A 24,375-nucleotide genomic window follows, 5' to 3' on the forward strand; every position below is an offset into this window, starting at 1 on the left:
CTACGTACACACATTTCATTCATTTATGCTGCTTGACAAGACACTGACGGTTACTGAAGCACACTGATTGCGAAAACCCGCCATGCCGTTAACACTTCTTTTTTCCTCCCCGCTGCCAGGACTTTGGCTCTCTGCACTACACCTTTATAATGAGCAGGCGGCCGGCGCCAGAGGAAGACCCAAAAACAGACAGATTAGTGCTCCCCACTGACACTCTCAGCAGCGCATTAGGACGGCGTGTGATAAGACTCTCAAGGAGGAGACGCGGTGAATGTCACAGGGCGGGAGCGTCCCACCGGCGGGGACCAGAGAAACTTTCTTTTGGTCGGCTCTCAGTGTTGGGCCATATTTAAGAACGAAGCAGAGCACACGGCGCCCGGAACTGAGAATCTACTCTCCCCGATGAAAACGGTTTGATCAGCAGAGCACTTTTTGAGACAGGCCAGTGATTGAAGACCTCAGCCTGAGAGCTTTTGATAATTATACTCAAATTCCTGTGCCTGTGTTTAATTACCTATTGACTGGAAGATGGAGGTAATGCTGCACTGGCAGCTTCGCTATATGGATCCTTTAACAGATTAATGAGGAACAGGATTCTCCGCATAAAGCCAAGGGCGAAGCTAGGCAGGTCGTTCTCTGCCACTCAGCAAATACAACTATCTCTAAAAGTAACTGTGTGTGTACTTATTTGCTTTTATTTCTTTAAAATTAATTACATTACTATTTATTGGATTGGATTTATGCTATTTATTATTTTATTGGATTTGATCCATGATTTTGGCCACTTGTACTGCCGTTATCCTGGTAATTTTGAGAGTTCTGAAAAGTGAAACATAAAAATTGCTTCTTTTTTAAGGGTAAGTATATAAAAAAAAAGGCAAAAGGAAACACACTGAAACACATTACAGCAATTTGGAAATATGCACATAGCATTCGTAATGAAAAGAAATGAACACAAACTTAAAAAAAATATATATATTATTTTGTGCTAAAGATCAGTTGGTTTAATATGGCCTCAATAAAAACCAATATGTAGGCACTTTTTTTACATTTGCATATCTTTGATTATACATTTTTAAAGCTTAATTCATGTGAAAATGCAGTACAACATATATTAAATATTATAGGAGCAACATTTGAGTTGGTGCGAGATCTTGGACATCTGAATTGAAAAATGATCTGATTAGTTATGGACACTCCATGGCCCCATTGCCTTAAGTACAAAAGAGGCAAAGCAAAGCGAATCCACCTAGCATGCCTTTGGATGGGAGAACTCATTCAAAACACGAACCAAAATTGGGGAGACATTCACACTCACCACCTTGGGGGTCTTGGGGGCGGCCACATTGAAAACAGCCGTGTTTATAAATCTGGCCCCAAAACCAAAATCTGCACTGCAGCTTGTCTCCTCCGGTCAAGGATCTAATATCAGAACATAACTCCTGAGAAAACTAAAAATACTGAAATATTAGATTTAAATGTAAAAACGTAAATTTTCTCCTTAAATACATTTTTCTCATTGAAACACGTGGGGTTGGGTGACGTACTGCGGCCAGCCAGCAAGGGTGCTGAAAACAATTAAACAACAGTGTTCAATAGCAGCGGAGGGTTATTAGACACTGATTAGACACTAAAATACAATCTGTAGCCTGCCATAACTAATACTCAAATTCGGACAGGAGGAAGCGAGATGAATTCCCCCACCCTGACTGTGGATTTAAAACTAGACTTTTTAAAGGTTTTCATTTTTTTATTATTTGGAGTTGATCAAAGGCTTTCAGTAGAGCCTGACACCAGACGCCAGGTATGTTTTATTCATTTGTTTGGGTTGTTGAGTCGACTCTGTTCTGTTCATTTTATATTTATTCATTTATCTGGTGTAGGTTCTGATGTTTGATGTTGGAGCCAAAACACAAATTAGACATTGCATTTTGTTTTCGGGGCTCCTCTCACTTAATCTATGAGCAAAATTCCTCTTTTGAAGAACAGTGGTGGGCTTTTATTTGTATCCATCACCTGGAAGGGCTGATGTCTGTTCAATACACTTACACAGTATGGCATGATTACAGACTGCCAATGGCTTACATGCCGAAAAAGCAGCCAGGGTCTTAGTTTTATGCTGTTGTTTAGAGATGTGAACCTTCAGTGCTCTCACAATCCGATTCAATGCAACGAAAATCAATGCCTTGATATCAATGCATCGTGATGCATCCCATACAATTTCTACATGGTCACGTGATGTTTACATATACAAGAGTTCAGGTATCGTTCACCTGTGTTGACGCTTTGATTTGCTACAATGAGCAGGAAGATAGTCTGAGTTCAGCTGCTTAAAGACTGAACAAAATTATTAAATGTCATGAATGTGACATAGACATATTTTTACATAATAAGAGCATAAAGTGAAGTGATTGTCATTGTGAAACACTGCAGCACAGCACACAGTGCACACAACGAAATGTGTCTCTGCTTTTAACCATCACTCTTAGTGAACAGTGGGCAGCCATTAAAGGCTACGATTCCTTACCTGCTAGGCCACCACATTTGTGTATTGTAGTGCATTGTAATACAATGTTCAACATATACAGAAGAATTATCTTTACTGTGAGCCCAGGGTGCCCAGGCCATTCAGGTGGCTCCAACTTTTTATATATCGTCTGGGTCCTAGTCACCCACTGCGAGATTAGAGAGTTGCTACATGCCTGGTTGTGCTTCATTTACTCATGCATTGTTTTTTGCACATAGAAATGCACATAGAACAAATATATAAATAAATATGAGTATAATTTATATTTGGGTTTTACTGGGTCTGTCAATTAAGAAAAACTGCAAAATTTGAATGAAAGAAGAAAAAGATTATATGAATGCAAAGAGTGAACAAAGAGCAAACTTGCTTTGATTTTCTTATGCAGTAATCCTGCACTGAGGAGAGACAAAATACTCTAAACAGAAAATTGCTAGAACGTTCCCCACGGGCCGTATCTCACACAGTGAACCACCGCAGAGTTCACAGCTTTCTCACAGCAACGGCCCTGTTTTCATTCAAGGTTAACTTTTCCAGTATCCAAAGGGACCTCATCCCTCTTTGCCGTTCCTGAGTGACAGGACCCACTGACCTCAGCCTCTCCAACCTGACAGAGATAAATATACCCATCGCCAACCACCACCTCCACCCTCTGCTGCCCTGCGGATTACTCCAATTAGCGTGATGGTAGGGGAGAGGGAGCGAAAAACTCATTACCAGCCCAGCGAACGTGCCTCCATTAGACAGACTATCATAATCGTGTTTGTCTTAGTCTGCTCTTAATCAGATTGGCGGTGGATTAAGCTGCTAGTGAGCACTCTGCTTTTCACCCATCCATCAATGTACCACTGGTGGAGCTGAAGGCAGTAATATTTACTGACTGGGTCAATAGAACCCACTGCACCACTTTACTCAGGCAAAATGGAGAGGCTGGCATCCAATGCCGGTATAAAGACTGAATACACGTAATTTCTCAGTCTTCATTTTATGTAATTTTCTTGAGAATATCACCAGCTCAGCCTTGGTTTTGATCATATATGAGAACTGGCTAATTTGAACATCAGCGGGGTTGAGCTGCATTTGGAAATAGTTTTTTTTTTTTTGCTGAAAATCGCATCAATGTCTACTGACCTCCACATTTTACATCCATAATTTTTGACAGCTGACTGACAACAAGTTGGCTAGTGAGAACCCTCAATCCCATGACAACCACAATAATAGAGATGGTTGTAAAAAACTAACCTACACTATATGTATAGTTTAAACTGTATAGACTATATCCCGGTCCACCAAGGTACCACTGAGGTGCCACTGCGCAAAGCACTGTCCTCACACACTGCTCCCCGGGCGCCTGTCATGGCTGCCCACTGTTCACCAAGGGTGTTGGTTAAAAGCAGACACATTTTATTTTGTGCACCGTGTGGTGTGCTGTGTGTCACAATGACAATCACTTCTATTTAAATCACCCAATCAAATAAGAGTTTTGTGATCAAATGCTCAAAATTGTGTTCATTGAAGGCAGATGGCAGCCCCAAGCTCTGTTATCACCATTAAGAAAAGTCAAAGTCAAGAGCAACGGTCAGTTGTCTTCCTCTTAACATTTATGTAGCAAAGAAAACAATGCAGTAGCTGCTGTGATTTTAAAAAAGACTGGAATGCCCTGCTGCTGTCCTGGATTGAGATATACACTGATACACTACACTAATGAAGCCTCAGTAGAATTTTGCTCAATGCTTGATGGGTCTTCATTTCTGGCCAACTGTTTTTTTTTCTTGCTTTAAAGTGGTTTAAAATATGCTAATTCCAATGAACAAATATATAATCCTCCTCTCTCACTTTAGACAGACCGCTATAGATCGGCCTGTGGGAATCTTCCTGCTCGTACGTCTGAATGCTAATGTGAATCCGTCGACAGCTGCTGGGCGGATGAAGGTGTCAATATCAAATAGCGCATTTCCATCAAGTCGTTCAGCAGCAATGCTTGGCCTGTATTGACGGCTTGGGTCTCACACTGTGCTGGGAAAATCAAACCTCAGCACACTTGGAGTCTCTGCTCTGCGTGTGTGTGAATTAAAGAGAGTAATCATATAACAGGAGCTGGAACTGGGGAAGTTGTAAAGTCTTCATTGGGTTTGCAGTGTACAGTAAGTCTTGGCTCTGTTAACCGTACCGTGTTGGAATGAATTAAAATGACCTCTCTCCCAAAACACACTATCGTCCACCGCTGCTTCCAACTGGGCTACTGTCAGTCCATCTGTCGCTGCCAAAATCTCATTTTCAAATGGGCGACGGCTGGAGCAAGGGCATCCTTTCTGTTGAAATAAAATGATGGCCCACCTGCTGCGAAGGTGTTACTTCATATCTCATCGTTTCACTATCTGAAGGCATCAGTGTAACACCGCTAGAAGGATTAGTGAGACTGGGTTTCACATTTATGACTTTGTGGATTAGATGGTCCCTATATCCGGCTCATACTTTGTCCAGTGTCTTGGATATTTCAAAGAATGTTGATTCAAGTCTGGTTTTATAGTGATAGCCTGGACACAGAGCTCCTGAACAATGCTTAGAGGCTGACAACTTTCAGCCAAGGAATATGTGCTGTCAGGAATATGTGCCAATACAACAAAAAAAAATCTGTCCTCATGCCTTTGCTATGTGGGTTCACAGATAACGTTGTTCACATTCACTGATGAAGGACTTTTTAGTCCTTCATCTAAATGGACAGAACCTGTAAAACTTACACGACTGGCAGTGCAACAGACGTGAGCTGTACGAGTCAGGAGGGATAAGACCCTGCATTCTCTCTCCCTCTTGCTTCCTCTTCACACCACTAAACATGTAATTGGATCCAATGGGAGGATCAATTAATTCAAGTGTCCATGTGTTGCCACTATCCACTGATTGAGGACTGTTGAGGATCGTAAAGCTGCTATTTTCATCCACGTGTGCAGACAGAAAAAAAATAGCAATTAAGTAATGGGAATTTGACATGTCACTTAAATATGCATCTGCATGTAGTATAAACACACAAGCAACTTCACGTGTGCAAGAGATTACACATTTCGAGCATGCAAACATAAACAAAGCAAGCTTACATGTATCAATTCACCATTTAGCATGCATTGCATGCATTTACATGCATGCATATATAAGCATATAGTATATGCATGAAATAGTAATTTTGTACACTTGTCCAACAATACAAATATATAAATATATTAAATTAAGGATTTTCTACTGTACTAGCCTAAAGTGGCCTAAACACTGCATATTTGCATTTAGATGCACACATGCACATAAATTCACGTATAAGTACACACTCTGCAGGCACACATGTAGCTAGACCAAAATAAGTAACTCTTTGTCGTATAGGTCTTCATTCAGGAAAAATCTTTAAGAATATCAGAAGAATTTGAGGCACATGCTTTCTGTCTTCTCCTCTTATCATGCAGCACACTCCACTCACTCTCGTGCCCAGCCTCTTGCATCATGCATCGCCGGATGCCTGCTCTGAAGTCCGCAGTGTGTGTGGGTGTGAGTCTGTTTGTCTTCTTCTACCATGTCTATGGCCTGTATAGGAACCGCTCTGCCAGCCCTGGGCCGCGCGTGCTCATAACCTTCGTCAGTGCTATGCTACTGGGGTTAGAGCTCTGCTTGGCAAGGCTACCACATCCCAAGGTGTGTGTGCTCCCGTCCCATGAGGTTTGCCTGTGCTGCTTGTTTATTTTCTCTTCCCCCCAAGAGGCGAGGGGGTCCACACCCTCGGGACTTTGCTGGCCCTTCCCCGTTGGCTGTTCCGCCTAATGATGTGCACACACATACACTGCTGTCATGTTCAATTACCCCCACTGATGCACACACTCACAGAGATGAACACACACCCACACACATATGTATAGGGGGCATGGTCCTGTAATCTTGCCCTGGGAGAATTGTGCTGCTGTTGGCAAGTTTATTAGGTAGACATAGGAAGCCTGTGTCGAATTAGACTCCCACTTGTTCATTCAGATCTGATCAAATATGCTTCTGATGGTGCACTGTTCTAATCTCAGCATTAGGTAGTGGAATGTTAGCTAACATTTCTGCTTCCAACTCAACCAATGCAGACAAAATTTTCAAAACTGAAAGCCCTTTGGCCACAAGACCGCCAACTATCAGTGCCAAAGTGTACATTTTGCTCAAGAGTGGCACACCTGTTTGTCAGCTAATGTTAGCATCAGTCTAACTGAGAAGTAGGACTGCTGCGTCTCAGAAGGACTAGAGCCCTACAGTAAAAACTGAAAAGTGCTGACAGGTACCAAATACATCCAGCACGTCAGATCGCCTCTATTACAATCTGCAAGCATGAAAACCACATTTGAGCATGAGCCACTGTTGACCGGATACGCTGTCTCATGTGTCATGCACTCAACTGGAATCCCTCCCGGTGCTGTACATATACCGGCAGCACACCATGCAATCGTGCCCACCGCTGCTTCCAAATGACAGGGACGTCTGAGCAAACTGGGCTACTGTCGTTCCATCTGTCGCTGCGACCTGTCAGTCCCATTCCGTCAACTCCCCGGTACCTGGGCATGGCGGCCACCCCCACTCTACCCCGTGGCAGCGGGGATGTGACTGGACTGTGCACATGGTGACAGTTCTGACAGTGTGGCAACATGTTTCGACCTGGCAACAAAGTCTGTTATTACAAAGTACGATGATGTGGCAAACAACCCCGTATTATCTGCCCTATTTCATTGCAGATGGCCAGTAACTATAGTAAGAACATAGGGGCCGAAACCTATTTTAGGCATCAACTGAGTGCACTGAAAAGCACATGAGGTCAATACCATTTATTAACATTTAAAGCTTTTGAAATGAGTGTCATGGGGGAAGCATAGCAGAATATCGGCACACGGAAATTAAAAACCAGAAGATAAGAAAGAAATAAGCATTGGTGGTGCTAAGAACTGTCCTTAAGCCAGCCAATAGGGGCACTTATACTAATGCTGAATTTCTTTTTTAGAGGCAATGTGGCAATATATTTACAGCATTTATCAGATGCCCTTATGCAGATTGTAGTTACAGGGACGGTCCCCCCCTGGAGACACTCAGAGTTGGTACACAATGGTAGTAGTGAGATTTGAACCTGGGTTCATAGGCGAGTGTGTTACCCACTAGGCTACTACCTCCCTGGGTTACCCATTGATGGTACTACTACTAGTTAAACTCTAAATGATAAAGCTCAAAAGCACTAAGAAACACATGTTATATAATCACCAAATATATAAAAAGTAGGTTTCAAAATATTGAAATAGCAGTATTATTGGTATGCCTTATTTAACACCTTTACTGGACTTTACTGTATATAAGGACAATGGTGTGTCTACCAACACAATAAGTCTTGTTTCTCTTGTTCTGCAACACGTTGGTAATTATTTTCTTCCATATTTGCAAGTTAGCAATATAAATTGCTGATTAGCATTACCTAGTCATATACACTTGTGAGAAAGAAGCGTAGCTGGCTAATATTATGTGTAAAAAGAAATATTGGAGCAGGAGAACCATGAATACTAATGTGATCTAGCTTTTATAGCATCCCGGAACAATTCAGTGCTGCAGAAAACAGTCTTTTCTGACAAAAACTTTTCCAATAATTATAACCCTCCTGGCATTGTAATCTCATGTAGCTGCTGTTTACAAAGGGGAAGAAAGAGTAGTTTGAGGTTTCCTGTCCCATTTTGTGATTTCTGGGTTTGGTCAAAGCAGAAATAGATTTTACGGAAGTGAGCCTCAGAATTCAGGGTGGGCATATCCATTAATAAACATACATTCAGCTAGCAGAGGAGTCTCAAAGGTACTAACGTGATGCCAGGAGATGTTTAAACAAGTCAGTTGCATCAATCGGAGTTGAGGCCGTAGTTTAATGACATTTGACTCTAATGGTTTGATGGTTGTGAGGATGAGTGATGGAGCCGACAAATCCTCGCCTCTTATCTTCTTCATATGTAATGTCAGCACTGTCGGAGCCATTTACAGAAACCCTATTAAAATTCGGAGTGTGCTGAGAAAGTACCAAAGAGAGAGAATGACTAATAGGCGCTCGAAAGTAAAAACGAGAAGAGCCAGAGGAAGAGAGAGACGCATGGGCATATAAGTGGATTCTGTTGGAAATCTTTGGCCCTATCGCTCTGTGTCAGGGCTCTGATTTAAAGGTTTATTTGTCTCGCCGCTGAAACCTCTTATCACTCGGAAAGGTCAGCGGTCCATCACGTCGCGTTATACCTCACAGATTCGACTGACACCACTGACCGCCTCTCAGACCAGATGAAGTTGGAGGGCATTTCAAATGCATTTGAAATCCAAACGGGGACAAAAAAAGATTACAAAAAAAGTAACCCATTATCATTTTAAACAATAAAAAAAAAAGCCAACACACACACTCTCCTTGTCCAGCTTTAATTACTTGCTCTGCCTTTGCGAGTTTAATTGCGCTGATGATAATTAGCGCTCTTTGGTATTCGTAGCACGTGCTCCCTCTCTGCTTCAGTGTTCTGTCTGTTCGCTTTTGACATTTATGTTTTCAATTAGACACTCATCCCCTCCATCTCATATCCTCAAACACAGCCTCATCAGCCCAAAACTTTTAAAAGCTTTAAATAAATTTAGACCGTATTTAAGAGAAAACAGTCTTCTTTACTGCGGCCCATGGTAAATTTCCAAACGCGTCTCTCTCACTCTTTTTTACCAAGCAATGCCAGATGTAAAGCTATTCAAGTGCATTAAATGTATGAAGTGTATCGCTTAATGACCACTTCAAAATATTAACAGAGAACTCTGTTACCAGCTAGTAAGAAGATCTCCTCAGGGCACCATGTGGTCTTATAGAAAATGAATGAAAGCGTAAGTTTCTTAGCTGTCAGCCACTCTGAAATGTTGTCATCTGGCAGTGTTCGCCTTATAACATTTAAGTTAACATTGATAACTGTCAAAATGTAACTGATTAATTTAATAAAGATAATATAATAACAGTAACCTCAAGGTCAGACAATACAAAAATAAAGTCATTACCCTTTCATTTAATTAAAAACACTGCCAAAGTAAGTTAATTAGCAGGAGTCGTGCAGCAAACAAGATGCGCCAACATTCAGGAGAATTAGAAGAGTATCAAACGTTCGACCTTGAAGGAAAATAACAAAGGATAATATTTTTTCAAAAAAAAAAAAAAAAACAGGGAAAGCAATATAAATAATATTATTTATAATATGTTTTGGCAACTGTAATGAATTAAAAAAAAAAAAAAATATATATATATATATATATATATATATATATATATATATATATATATATATATATATATATATATATATATATATATATATAATTGAATTGCATAATGCCATTACATGGCTACAAATCTGCATGTACCCTTGCCATATACTGTATACTGACATGCTGGCCAACACGCATGCTCTCACATGTAATGTATTTACTGTGAGTCGGCTAAAGCAGTCGGTGGGCCGACACACTCGGTGGGAGTCAGAGGAGATTACCAGACACCTGCCGGAAAAGGGAAGCCTGTCGAGGGGAAGAGCTGAAAGCATGAGTGGGATAGTGGAGGAACTACAATTTGCACTCCTTAGCGTATCTCTGACAACCTGCTTTAGTGTAATGATGGAGAAGGACCATCAAGGGACTCGTAACTTCTGCACATTTCTGTTGCTGAAGGATAAAGACCCATCCCTCACATGGCACACAATGGCCTAAAAGTCATTTAATGATTTATTTTCCTCTGTTTATTTAAAACTGCCCTTTTAAACTGCTATATTATGAGTAATACCTACCTAGCTATCTAGCTAGATAGCCATTTAGAATTATCTTCTAACTTTAACTTTGTTTCTAATTACAGTATCTTCCATCATGAAAGACAAAACTGAAAATAAGATAAAAAATTAACAATAAGACAAAAAACATGACATTTACAAAAATCATATTTGCCACCATCTACTGTCATCTATTGCTATAATTAGATCAGCTAGTCAACATGCATAAATTTACCTCAAGCTTGCTTAAAACGTGTCATGCTGGTTTGAGATGGCGAGGCAGTAGATCCGGAATGATGGCTGGATATGGCGAGGAAGAAGGACGCATACGCACGGCATCACGAAACAGGGTTTAATACATGATGAACAGGACAGGGGAGACATCAAGTAACAATGACCCGACCGTGAACAGACATAAACAGGGCAACTTCATACAATCATACACAGATGAGGACAATCAGGAAACATTAACACAGGACAAACATGAATCTCCGGTAACCTTTTCTGGATCTTGACAAAAAGGACATAAACCTAATCCATTTGGGCATCATATGTGACATTTGAGATTTATTTGGCCCCAAACTATAAAGAGAGATACATCTGCCCCTCTAGTCAAACAAAGGAAAACACAACATGCTGTAATTCAATGACCACAGGTAATAACCATCCACAGGCCCCGGAGATTGAAATGGAAGTTATATGCAGCAGGTTATCTACACAAGTGAGTTATTTACACTGGATAACAGTTACACAGGACCCCAAAGAATCCTGTGTCCACACAGGGTCCCAAACGATCCTAAAAGACTCTAATGCATATCACCTTCATCTTTACTGGTAATTGACGATTCAACCATCATGTTTTGTTTAAGTGTATTTGAGCAAAAGGTATTTTATGCTTTGGTAAAATTCTACAAAGGTCATGTTTGGTATCAATCGCCTCAGTATTTTGAGTAAAGAATGTTAATAAATGTGTCTGAATGAAAAATAATATGGACTGTATGGTCATTGTAGATAACTTTGTGCTTAGGAGCATCATTCGGGGTCACAAAAGGGACACCAATCCCCTCCTTCCGCAACGGGGGAAGCGGCGCCGATATATCTCAAAATCCTGCTATAAAACACCTGCTCACTGGTCCACACCATGTCCAGGGCGGGGACCAATTCTGGAGATAAAAGTGTTGACCCTCCCAGAAACTTTGTCCTTTTGTTTCTCACCTTTCCAAACTTAAAACTGCCTTGTTAGTCAATGCTTGAGCTGCCTCCACTCGGACTTTGCTGCTAAGAAGTCGATGGCTCAGCTTCAGCTAGACTCGTCAGTGGTTGCCTATTGGGCAGTGGTGGCCTAGTGGTTAAGGAACTGGCCCTGTAATCAGAAGGTTGCTGGTTCGAATCTCGATCCACTGAGTAAAGCACTGTCCCCACACACTGCTCGGTCATGGCTTCCCACCGCTCACAATGGTTAAATGCAGAGGACAAATTTCACTGTGTGCATTGTGTGCTGTGCTGCGGTGTATCACATGTGACAATCACTTCACTTCACTTTAACTTCATGCGTGCTACGACTTTGTAGCCTATGACCTACCATGGGCCGTGGTACGCACCAACCAACCAAAGGTTAGCATAAACGAGGAAACCCCAACTCTGTAACCAAGACGCTGCTATGCAAGAATAGGTATTACATCAACACATCCACCACTCTTTGCCAGTCAATTGCTGAGATATAATTTAGACAAGAAAACACTTGACTTTTTAAAATGTTTATCTTGTCACGTCTCCTGCCGCGGTCTGGTGACGGGGGAGAGGGGGGCGGTGCGCTGGCTGAAGAGGTGTGCAGGGGGAGGGGGTGTAATTAGGATTCAACACAACGAGGTCCCAGCGAGCGTTCAACAGGCCGGAGACAAAACACACAAATCGGGCTGATGAATGGCTTGCATGCTTGCCCATGTCCTCTCAACATAACCCGGGCATTAATTACAACAATGGGACACGCTCATCAATACGTGTCTGTTTTCACAGAGAGAATGAAAGGAGGTGCCGCTCTCCTCTGCCCTGCCTCGTTAGAGACACTGCTAGCCCGACCTGTCTATCTTAGCACATCACTGAAAATGTAGGACTCCTATGAGGGGAAAAAAAGGATAAGCTCTTTCCAGACAAGATGTCATTATAAATCACTGTAGTTTAATCCAAAACAAAATGATACTGATGCGAAGGATAATAAAGCATCAATCTCAAACAGTTCTGGCACAGGCTCGGTTTCTGTGTCTATGATCACAACACAATGGTATTGATGGTGACCTACATACCATGATCTCAGGTCTCTGGATGAATTCAGTTAACCTTTCCATCCCCCTGTTTATTCAGCCCATTCACATGAAAACATTTTAAGAAGGCCTCAAGAGTATTTCTTCAGGGTTTGCTACAAACCTACAAACCACACAATGTTGCAGGTCAACGTTTAAAGGTCAAGGTCTCATATACTTCCCATGTCATTTACTTACCATTCTTCTAAAGAATGCTTGAAGGCATTCCTTTATGGTACAAACATTGGCTTGTACATGGATTAGATTTTTTGGATTGTGTATTGGGGGTCAAAGGTCAATGCTCAGAGTTGTGCTGCATGCTGCATGACAAGGGAAAATAGGTGCACAGTAATTAAAAAAATGCAGGCTGCCAAGGTGGGCAATGCCTAAATCCTCACAAAGTCAAGCTGATTATGTCGATCTGCATGTGACTATCTTTGCAGCATTTTGATCAGTCTTCTATTTTCCTTTTTAAAAACTCTTTAAGAGTCTATAGTAAGATGCATAGTCTTCTAATTCTCAATTTTCTTTATCAATAACTGTCTTTACAGTCTAATACTGTCTTTAAAGAGAACAGAGATAACTAGAAAAGTGGAAGTTTGTGAACAAGTTGGAAAGTTTGGAAAGCAGTAAAGGAGTCAAGAGATGAGTGGAAAGAGTGGCAAAGAGTGGAATCATTGTTAAATTAGTTCATTTTAAGGAATGCATGAAAAATGACAGAATGAATGGGAGGAGTGAAATGATTGTTAAATGAGTTAATTTCTTAAATGGGTAAAATTGTAAAAAATTAAGTGAAGAGAGAAATACTAAAAACACTAACGGGAGATGACTCTTTGTCCTGTTAAATTTAGTGTAAATTTAGCATGCTAAAAATATATAATGCCAACAGGGCATGGCCACCATGCATTACATGAAATTTACTTTTGAGACTTGTTCAAAAATTAGCATGGTAGCATGCTAATGTTATCATGCTAACAAAAAAAAAAATGCTAACGGAGTGAGGCCATGATGCATCATATTAAATTTGGTAACGTTTTAAAAATATTAGCATGTTAGCATGCTAAGCGTCATATGAAATTTGTGGGCATTTGTCATTTATTTTAGTTGAAAGACTGAAAATGTGACCATTGTTTTTGTAAAACTTTTGTAAATTTGTAAAATTGGTTTCAATACATGGATGAAAAGGAGGGTAGGGAGATGAGGTTAAATGTGGTTAATTATATACATTTGGTGAAAAGGGTAAAATATATCTCACCCAATATGTTCATGTGGGGCCCATATGGGTTGTAAATGGGCTGGTGTGGTATGCCCAACTGGGCCCAGATGGGCTTTAGGTGGCCTTCACATAGGTCCTAGCTTAAACCTACATGGACCTTGTAAACACAAATGTTCCATCAAGAGGTTTCCAGCAGTGAATATTTCAGTATTGGAAAAAAAAACCTTGAATCAATTTACAAAAGTTACACACTTTTCTTGGGCTAGTTTTGGCCAGATTAAATCATTAAACTGAACCCATATGGAAAGCAAGAGTCATCCCTGATTTACCCACCATCATGAGGTCCCTGTTGGTCAGGGCAATTTTTGCTCCCCATCATAGCTGCTCTGTAAAATGCATAGGAGCAAATGGGAGGATGGAAGGATGAAAAAAAGAGTAAAAAAGGAGGAGTGGGGGTGAAAGAGTAACAAAAAAAAAAAGTTGGCTTCAGATGAAGGTGTGTACTAGTTTTAATGTCAAAATGTGCGGAACTGGGGACTGGTTAAAGTTTCCCATTATAAGTGCGCTTTGGGCTGGATAAACGTGTGAAGTGAAAACTGTAGAAAGAGATACGTTTTTGTAAATTTTCCAGAAAACGTTATAGCTATGGTAAAAAAATTATAAAAATAATAATAGGAAAAATATATAGAAGAACAAGATTTTGGCTTTCCAATCCAAAAATTAATCATATCTTTTGATTTAACATTTTTAAAGAATATAACATATGTATTGCATGAGTCTAAATAAATGTTTATGGTAAATGAAACCTGATCCTTGTAAATGCCAAGAGGTAATTTAATTTATTTAAAAAACTATTTACATTCCGGGCAATTCTCTTATTTAGTGACCCCATTAACCTCAGACGTTTGGCCGTATGACAGTGTGACGTGGCAGGTCTAAAATCGTCCATATTATAATGAAAAAGGACTTCACCTCTGCGTTCAGCCTGTTACCTTTTAAAGAGTCTCAGTGAGTGTATGGAAATCAGCCACGCCTAAAATGGCTTTTTGCCAATCAAAGTATTAGGTTGAAACTAGGTGTGAGGCAAACTTGACAGCATGTGATGACAAAAACACGTTCTTCACGGGTTTAACTTTGATCTGAATTCAGACCATCTGTCATCTGTTTTAACCTGAGCAAAGCATGCATGCTTCAGCAGTTTTACCACAACAGCATCTTTTGTGTTAGGCAAGTGTAATTATCAAAGCGGTCAGTAAATTAAATGACACATATTGCATTTTTAGAGGCATTTTTTTTTTGCTTTCCTTGCAGACAGTAAAACAGCTGGGAAATGTATGCCTTTCTCTGACATTGGAGACACTTCTTCTTTAACCATTAACGCCTTTTTTAAAATGCATGTATTGCCAAAGTGACAATTTGTCCGTGTTCTGGCTGAGGGGGCATCACTTAGTTGGACTCGTCTGTGATCATCACACTTTTCCTGAGTCATCTGGGGAATTTTCTGATTCGGTGCGGGGAAATCCAATGATTAGACTGCCTAGGCCATATGGGCTTTGTATTTTACAATAGTGTCTAGAGACATCCTTACAAACACACACATATACACACACAGAAGAACAGTTTGTCTTTCTTTATTTTTTCATCCTTTTTATTCACTCGAACAAAGTAAAAACAACTTTTACTAAGACCCAGACACACAAATCCCATGGTAAATTTATGGCTAGGGAAATTAAGTCGCTATAATTTTGTTTACTTACGATTAAATTGTGGCTGTCACAGCACCATAACTATGACTCAATGAGAAATAACATACTTTATGACTCAATAATAAATCCTAATTGAGAAATACACAAATACAAACTCACGCGCACACATACAGCCTGTTGGATCTATTTGTTTTGTTTTGGCCTCCTCGACCCTGTTTTTTTTCCTGGTTATTAATAAATCTGTTCAGATTAATTCAACTCTTGCGTCTACCCCCGCCCTCCCCCCGTCAATCCCCACCTTTGTGACAAGTTTAAGATAGGACTGGGTCAGGGACCTTACACTGGAAGAAAATCTTTCATATTATCAAAAGACTGTGCTGGCGAGCCTCTTGTACCCCACCCCCTGTTTCTCTACTGAGGTCAGTTCATTTACGTGAAGGACGCGGTCCATCCCCCCATCTGCCTGATGTGCCGTAGGAGTCTTTGTTATTTTCATTACAAGCTCTGTCACTTACGTTTATTGCTGTATTAGTGCTCTGTGGGTCAATTCACGTGGTCACCCTATTCCTACATGGCCTTAACTAACGCACAGCAAAAATATGAATGTATACCCAGGCTAGATCGAACCCATTACAATGTACAGGATGGATGGAGGTAGGCAGAGAAAAGTGGAGAAAATGTGTTATTTGAGATGTTCCTGTCTGCTATTCCGGGTGAAAATGAAAGAAGAAGGCGTAATGTGTCTCAGCTCCATGATAAAGTGGAATTGGAGACTGCTAATTCATGCATGAAGGCTTTGTTGGTGCTGTTATAAAAAAAAAAAAAAAGAAATTGCAAGAATTCCCGGTTATCTCAGCTCCTTGAATCCACCATGGTATTATTCATTAAGACAAGTGAAACTCTGCAAGTCTGCGAGTGCATCTCCAAACAGGGCGACCATATGTTTAGTGTCAATATGACTTCACGGTTGCCCAAGTGGAAAATAGCTCCAGGGCCACAGAACGCAGCCTCGGAGTGGAACGCTTAGATAAATAATCTTCAACGGGGGATGTGGAAAATGCAAAAGAAGAAAAGTAATATGGGAAAGGTGCTGAAACAGGAAGTTCTAGGGCTGAATTACGCTTTGCCTTGGGGAAGTTTATGTGCTTCTTGGTAGAAGAAGATGTGGTGCAGATCTGTCGATTGTGGCCGTGTGACAACTACTTCAGGGTGCATTTTAGAGCGCCTAGCACATGGTCCTATCACCCCAAACTGCACATATCTATATTTTGGAAATGCAAAAGAGCAATAACTGAATAATGAATCACATTTCACAGTCTGACAGCATTGCGGTGATGAATTACAGTAATCCTGCTGATAGCCAGACAAATTTGCACTGCGTTGCATATTTTAATTGCAAATCTGTATGGATTCATCTGCATTCAGTGACTTCACTGTTGATTTTCTTTCGACTTAGTTCTCAGGAGCAAACAAATCAAATCATCCTGACCATCCTGGCAACAGAGGCTCACAAGAGTAAAACTTCATTTTGGAACCACCTCAGTATTTTGGTATTTATGGATGAACATCACACATAGTGAAATAAGATACACGATAATAATTATTTTTTTACTTCTGTTTCATTTAAGATTCAAAGCAATAACTTGGTTAAGCCTGATCAATTTATTAAAGTGTTAATTGTTCTCAAGTTTTAGAATTGTATTGTATATACAAGTAAAATTATTAATTTTTTAATTTGCTCAATATTCTGGCCAATCAGTATAAAAAATGGTAAATTAATAATGCACCAAAGCTGCTTGTTGTAATTTCAGATTAAATGTTATATGGCCATGGCTGTGGAATAAATTACGTTTTTGCAATGCAAACTGAAAAAAAATCGTCTGTTCAGTTCCCCTGGATCAACATGAGATCAAATTTGTTGCTTAGGAATGGTGGTAGCAGGATAGGTTGCCGAATTTGTTGAATATTTGTTGAATTTGTTGCCGAATTGGCCGCTGCAGCCAACGCATGTGCTCTATTTTCATCAAGATGTAAGTCTGGCATTGGCATAATTAATCAGTATAACTGTCGCATGCTCCATTAATCTTGTTTATCAGCAATAAGCTTTACACTGACTGTCATGTCGTCTCCTGCAGATTGATATTGTGAAACCGCATATAAAGCTATATATGTTGTTATGAAGGAAACCATTGAAAATAGGCATATATAGTTACATATGAAGTTACGACCCGTAAAAAAAACATGCAACTAAACGTATAATTTCCCAGTGTCATTCAGAGGTTTTCTGGTGCACCGCATGCTTGCAATGTCTCACTCGAGTTGTTCCCCGACTCCCCGAAGACCTTGTGGCGTCGACAGCCTTCAATCTGCACAGACCCCTGATGGGCCTTTGAGACCGTGTCATTAGCACTTCTCCTTTAATGGTCTCCCTTGGGACAGAGGTCTCATGTTTAGATGACTATGCTGGTTTGAATCATTCCAAGTGTTGCCAAGCTCAATGGGCTTGGCTAAGTAACAACGTGAATTATGCATACGCCTTAGGTCTTCTATTAAAAGCATATGCAAATATGACCATTTATTATAGCAGACTTGTGACATCAGGTAAATGTTTATATGACCATATTCACAGTATTGCCCAAAATAGAAGCAACACAATCCCACAGACCACATCCAATGTTCAGTTCACTGCTGGTGCCATGGCTTAGTTGGTTAATGCGCCTGTCTAGTAAACAGGAGGTCCTGGGTTCAAATCCCAGCGGTGCCTTTTTAATTCACGGTCATCATCGACCCTTAATTTACTTTCTGAGTGCTTCAATACAAGTAAATGAAGGTAATTAATGTTGGAAAGAAAGCGTTCTGGCATTGGCGTCCTCTGAACAATCTCACCAGCAACTCTGAACTTACTTTCCTCAGTCCTGCTCCTGGACTACCAGAGCATTTTCACTCAATCCCACACAGCTTGCAACCCTTCATTACTAGCCCCTTAAGAAAGAATCAAGAGAAACGAGTGAAAAGTTTAAAGGTTCTCCAGAAGCCGGATTGGAAAACACTTCCTTACTAAAGTGGACTGAGAGGGAGTAAGGGGGTAAACATAAAATGTTAAAATGTAATTTAGTCAGCACCAACAATAATAATTATATAAAGCAAAACCACTGGCTTGATGCCTATTTGCAATTTCATTCAAATGCTCAAATGCTAAAGCTAACTTAAACTTGTTTTTCAGCATATGACATGACAACAAAAACTTTTTTTTTGCTGTTCTGCCACTTTACCTCCAACTGTTCCTCTCCCTCACCCTCTTTATTGGATGACTAAACCCTGCCTATGGGCCAGGGGCTGCCACTGATCGACCCCATTGACATTGAATCGCTTGATTTGAGGTACAACACCAGCCAATTAGCTAAGCACGTTGCCCTGGACTGGCCGATAGCAGGGTACCAATATTGAGTCCCATATTATTCCTGTCTTCAACTCGGCATCACATCGACCTGATGCCTTAATCCTGCGTCTATAAAGTGGCAGAAATGCACATGCCATGTCTTCTTCATCTTCTCCATGCGCTCATTCAAATAAAAAAAAGGAAGATAAACCTTTGCATTGCATCTCTTACCTACAGTAACATTGATTAAGATAGATTCTGCATGATGCCGCGTGAGAAGCTAATTAATCATCCCAGCAATGGGCTTTGTGTCAATTGCACGGTGATAAGTGTTTGCCTCAGTAATGGTTGTCACATCAACTCGGTTGAAGGCGGTACAGAGAATCCATAGAGAGGATTTGCCTCTCGCCATTAATATTCATTTCATGTGCCAAGCACACTCCTCAAAGTAACAGGCTGACATCAATATTTTAGCAGTATCCCTCCACGTGCAAATTGAAAAGTGACAAACGGGGAAAGCTTATGCATTGATTGGACATAATTGAATAATGTGCTTTATTTGCAAATTTGTAAGGGCAGTTCTACTGGCACCAAAGGAACTGGTGATGTTTTGTTAGCCTCGCTCAGACCCAAAAGGTAGAAAAATGTAAGAGAAAAAAATATGTAAAAAAATTGTAATGATGTTCCAGAACAGATAGGATTTGAACTGTGATGGGATTGGAGGGAAAGCATGATGTCTTTGTTTGGATGTAAGCAGGGTCCCTGGGGGGAAAGTCAGATAACATCTGGCGGTATCAGTAGGGTATGTCCACTTCAAGCTCCCGTTACAGCTAATTAGATACAGCAGGAGCACGGACGAATACTAGAAAAAAAACAAAAAAACAATATGCTCTATATACTTTGGTTCTATAATGTGCATGACCCATATATCTCTCAGGAGCTGCCAAAAAATGCCAGGCTGGAATCAGCAGGGCTTCGCTGTCCTAGGAACCAAGACAGCTGGGGGTAGCTGGGTAGATGCTCACCACCCTCCTACCTTCTGCCCTGCATACGTTAGAGCTGACTTTTTCCCCACTAATTGGAGTTCCTTTCCGGCTTTGTGTACAAACATGACCTCGGCACTCCACGACGGTCTCAGGCAGAGGCAGATTCTCACGTCTCATCAAGAGTTGCACTTCACCAGGAATGCTGGCCTCATACTTTTCCAACTTTGCCTGCCTGAATTAATTTTACTGTGTCTGTATTTAATTCCAGTTACTGTAAATAGCAGAATTGTATTCCCAAAACACATCCATTTTTCACATTAACAGATTCCATTAATATATGTACAGTATATCACTTCATGTTGTGATAGATTCAAAAACCATTGTCTTCATTATAAACAGCTCTGTTCTTCTTATTATTTTTTTTTCTAATCATTATTATTATTATTGTTTGTATTGTTATTATTATTAATGATAGTAAAATATGTAGTAGAAATTATGGGGTGGTGTCCAGAATGTTACATAGTTTAATTAACTTGACAGAGATACAATCATATGTCTTCATAAATCTTAGACCTATGACTGAAGTTACAATGTTTTTATTGGATTTTGCACTGATGTCACTTTTTTTTTTTTACTTTATCAGTTAATTAATAAGAATGATGGAAAACATGTCTGTCCACACTATTTCTACACCTGTAAATGTGTTCTTCTCCATGAACAAATAGTGAGATATTCAGACAAGTAGGTCACTATTAGTAGGTCACTATTAAAAATTATGACTATTTCTGGATCATTTAAATGTAATACATTTTGATACATTAAAGACCATGATTTGACATTACACTATGAACAAGCCCCACATACGCTGTGGTTAGTGCCAGATTGAAAATAGTGCTCCTACTCAGTTAGACTGTTATTCCATTGACTGAGATGTGCACTGTGCACACACTGTACACAACAAGAAAAACATTGACACAGATCAAATGCTTTATTTATATTAATTTACTCAAAATGTCACTGAGATAAAACATAGAATACATGAGTCTAAAGTGATGTTTTTACTATAACTTTTATAATTCATAATTGATAAAAAAAAAAGTGCAGAGGCTAGAGTGTTATCTTTAGTTATCACTATACTAATTAAGCAAAGAGTCAGGTTCTCTGATAGAGCATCCAATTAAATTGAATCATAAAAGCAATGACCACAGGAGGGCTTCCTGAAGAAACTATAAATCTTGATCTTATGAACCGGTAGGTGAAGGAGTCTCTTTGCTTCCGTCAGCATGCATCTCACCTCCCATCCTGTAATCGCGAACTGCTCCCATCTTCTGCCCATGAACTTGAAGATGTCTCCCTGAAACAAACCATAATTATATGTCTTTCTTTGTCTGTTTGCTTAAACAGAATAGCAGTGAGGAAAAGACCAAAACCATGTCTGTGTCTCTTTAAATAACTTGGCGTAAATCACATCTTTAATGAGCCCCGCACAGTTTTGCACTCATCATTAGCAGGACCTCTCAGAGAGACTAAAAACGGGGGTCGGGGCAACATGTGCTAAACTTTCGTGTGACATGCCCTCCCGTGTGACGGTTGGCATGGAACCGTGAGGCAATCAGGGGACGGGGTTGATAGGCCGCTCTGCCGGGGTCACATGACCCACTCCAGACTGTCACTAATGGACACCCTAATTGACCGAGCCTGTCCGTCTTGGATGGATTGACTGGATGAAGATATTGAGTGAGCGAGGAGCACAATAATGACTTGAGCCACGGCCGTCTGCTGTCCTCGGTAAATATCGCCCCATTACACCTAGTGATTTATGGCTGCAAGTGCGTGCAGAGCCATGTTTACAGGTAATTACAGGCCAACACAACTTCAAGCCATCGGTGCCCACTATCCTTCCTCAGTCCATGCTTTAAGGGGACACTTGTGGCGCTAAAGTAACTTATATTGCAATGTTGTGAAGCGATCCAATGTCCATTAATGCAAAGATTGAAGCAGCATCACTGATGTCAATGGCCTCACACATGTGGTGCAGATGTTAGGGAGCTTGTTTGTACTAATTATGTTTATCCCGGCACATAATTATGTCACAGCGCAACATGCAAATAGTGTCCGAAAGGTACCAACAGCTGTGTGTCATTTCAAAGTCAGGGTCCTCGTCCTTCAAAGGCTTGTGTTAAATGGTACAGTGAGGCCCACAGATAATTTCCTATTTGCTACACCAGCTGTCAGTGGAAAACCTTGATGCTTGGGATACGTCTGTTCCAAGGACCCTTTGCCAACTGGGGAGAAAGAGACATTTGAGAGAAATGAATTTTCTAAAAAAATTTTAATAAATTGCAAGTGCTAAAACATCGCTAAACACATGTATGCTTTTTTTTTTATTTCTCAGATACAGCAAAAAAATCTATTACCTGGTTCAATAATAACCCCAGTACCTCCTTCTACTATCTTGCCACCTGTTTAAAGTAAATAAAAAAATGTTCCTTCTCCAACTGATCAGTTGATTGAAATTAACATGCACTTCCTATCAGTAGACACCTCAGTCTCCTACAAAAATAAAGGTGACTTAAACTTGCTCACATAAAATGAAAATAAAATGATATCAATAAGAACCAAAAGGTGTTTCTGTTGATGGGGGTCACCTCAAAAGCAATTTTGTGCAAATAAACAACCGAAATGATATTCAGCTCTAACAAGGGATGAATAACTCCTTTGCCAAAAGAATCTATTGCAAATTTAGACTTCAATAATTTGCACTGCTCATTTTGAGATATTCATGGTCTGTGGGGAAAAAACGGAGGGGGAAGGGGGGGTGTTCATAATTACAAAAACTAGCCAAGCCTAACAAAACACAGTTAAAGCCCGCACAACTATTTCTCTTGAGCAATTCCATTTGTCACTTTCATTATTCATGCTCATTGGTAAACACAGGCGAATTAGTTTTCTTAGTTTTCTTTCTTTCTGATTTTCTGAAACGGCAGGTAATTCGGGCCAGGAGAGCGGCAATGAATGAGAAACTGCGTGAGGCGTTTGGGGCCAGTGTGAGAGAGGAAGATGCCTAATTTTACCCAACTACTGCTGTAGGCCCAGAGGAGCACACTTGCCCAATACTGTGTCAAAAACCAAATGAACTTTGGGTGCTCTGAGGTGCCTTTCATCTAGCCAATAATAACGTTCTCGCTGGACCACTGGTGCAAAATAATTACTTTCAGTAATAAGTCAAATGAGTAACGGAGTCAAAAAGAAAATGTTATACGAAGTGGAATAGGTGTAGATGGGGTTCCCTTTGGAGATCTGGTGCCCTTCAGAGCCATTATAAAAAGTATTTCTAACCCAAAATAATAATTGAACAGGCCTTTGTGACTTGTCCTGAGCAAGCAAATGGCTTTTAAACTCTACTTGAGATGAACATATCACAATTAAATGCTCTTAAAGGTGAAGACCATCTGAATTTTTCTTCTTTTCTTCCTAACGATTCATGGTTAGAGGTGAATGTACTCTAATGAGCACACATTCTTGTGTTTTAGTCCTGATAAAAAGACCTCTCTCAATTTTACATGCCTTTAACACTGTGTTGCTCCAGGATAAACCTGCAGATGGATGAATAAACTCAAATGTTAATTATGAGCAATGGCCAGATCTGGCACCAACCAGAATGAATATCAAGGAGCATGCGTAGCCTTTTTTTTTTTAATATAATGGGTAATTTGTGTCACAGTCACTTCATGGGCTCTGTTCATTATCTTTAAGCAGGGGTCCCCAGTCATGGTGGCCAAGAGCTACTACTTTCCATTTGGAACTCGCTCAGTGCCACCTGATTGAATAATTACTTACCTTTGCTGATCAAAGCCATCTGCTCATTAGCCAAATGAGCACAATTGAAATATCGGTGGAGCATTGGCCCATCTAGTCGCCCTTGTTTCCAGCTATAGTCGTGTACATTTCAGAGCCAGTTCTGTCCCGGCCTTGTCACAATGCAATGACAAATCTGCCTTAACACATAATTATTATTAATGCCTGAACAATGTCAGACAAGGTCAAATATGTCTGAGCCTTAGTCCCGGAGATCCAACAGATCATTTTGACACCATCCTTAGGTGGTGGTGTTCTAGGGCTAGTGTTGGGAAACAGTGAATTGGAGCACACCTCAAGATCATTACCAGTAAGAGGTAGAGCTTTACAGCTCCGTTAGACTCTAAAATGAGAATAACATGTTTTAATTGTGCAAGGAGCTTTAAAACAGAAACTATAAGTAAAATAGTTAACATCCAGTATTTTTGATGACCCATGTCATGTCAAAGCCAAAGTACAATTACTGTGAGGGCCTTTGATGTGGTGTCATGGCACTGCTTTTGTAAAACTGTTCATTATCTGGGTCTGATATCAAAAGATGATAAAAGTGTTCTAGCTGTGACAAGCTTGGTACCAGACAGACCTGAACAAATTGAAC

Source organism: Denticeps clupeoides, chromosome 1 (genome assembly GCF_900700375.1).
Source record: "Denticeps clupeoides chromosome 1, fDenClu1.1, whole genome shotgun sequence".
NCBI lineage: Eukaryota > Metazoa > Chordata > Actinopteri > Clupeiformes > Denticipitidae > Denticeps > Denticeps clupeoides.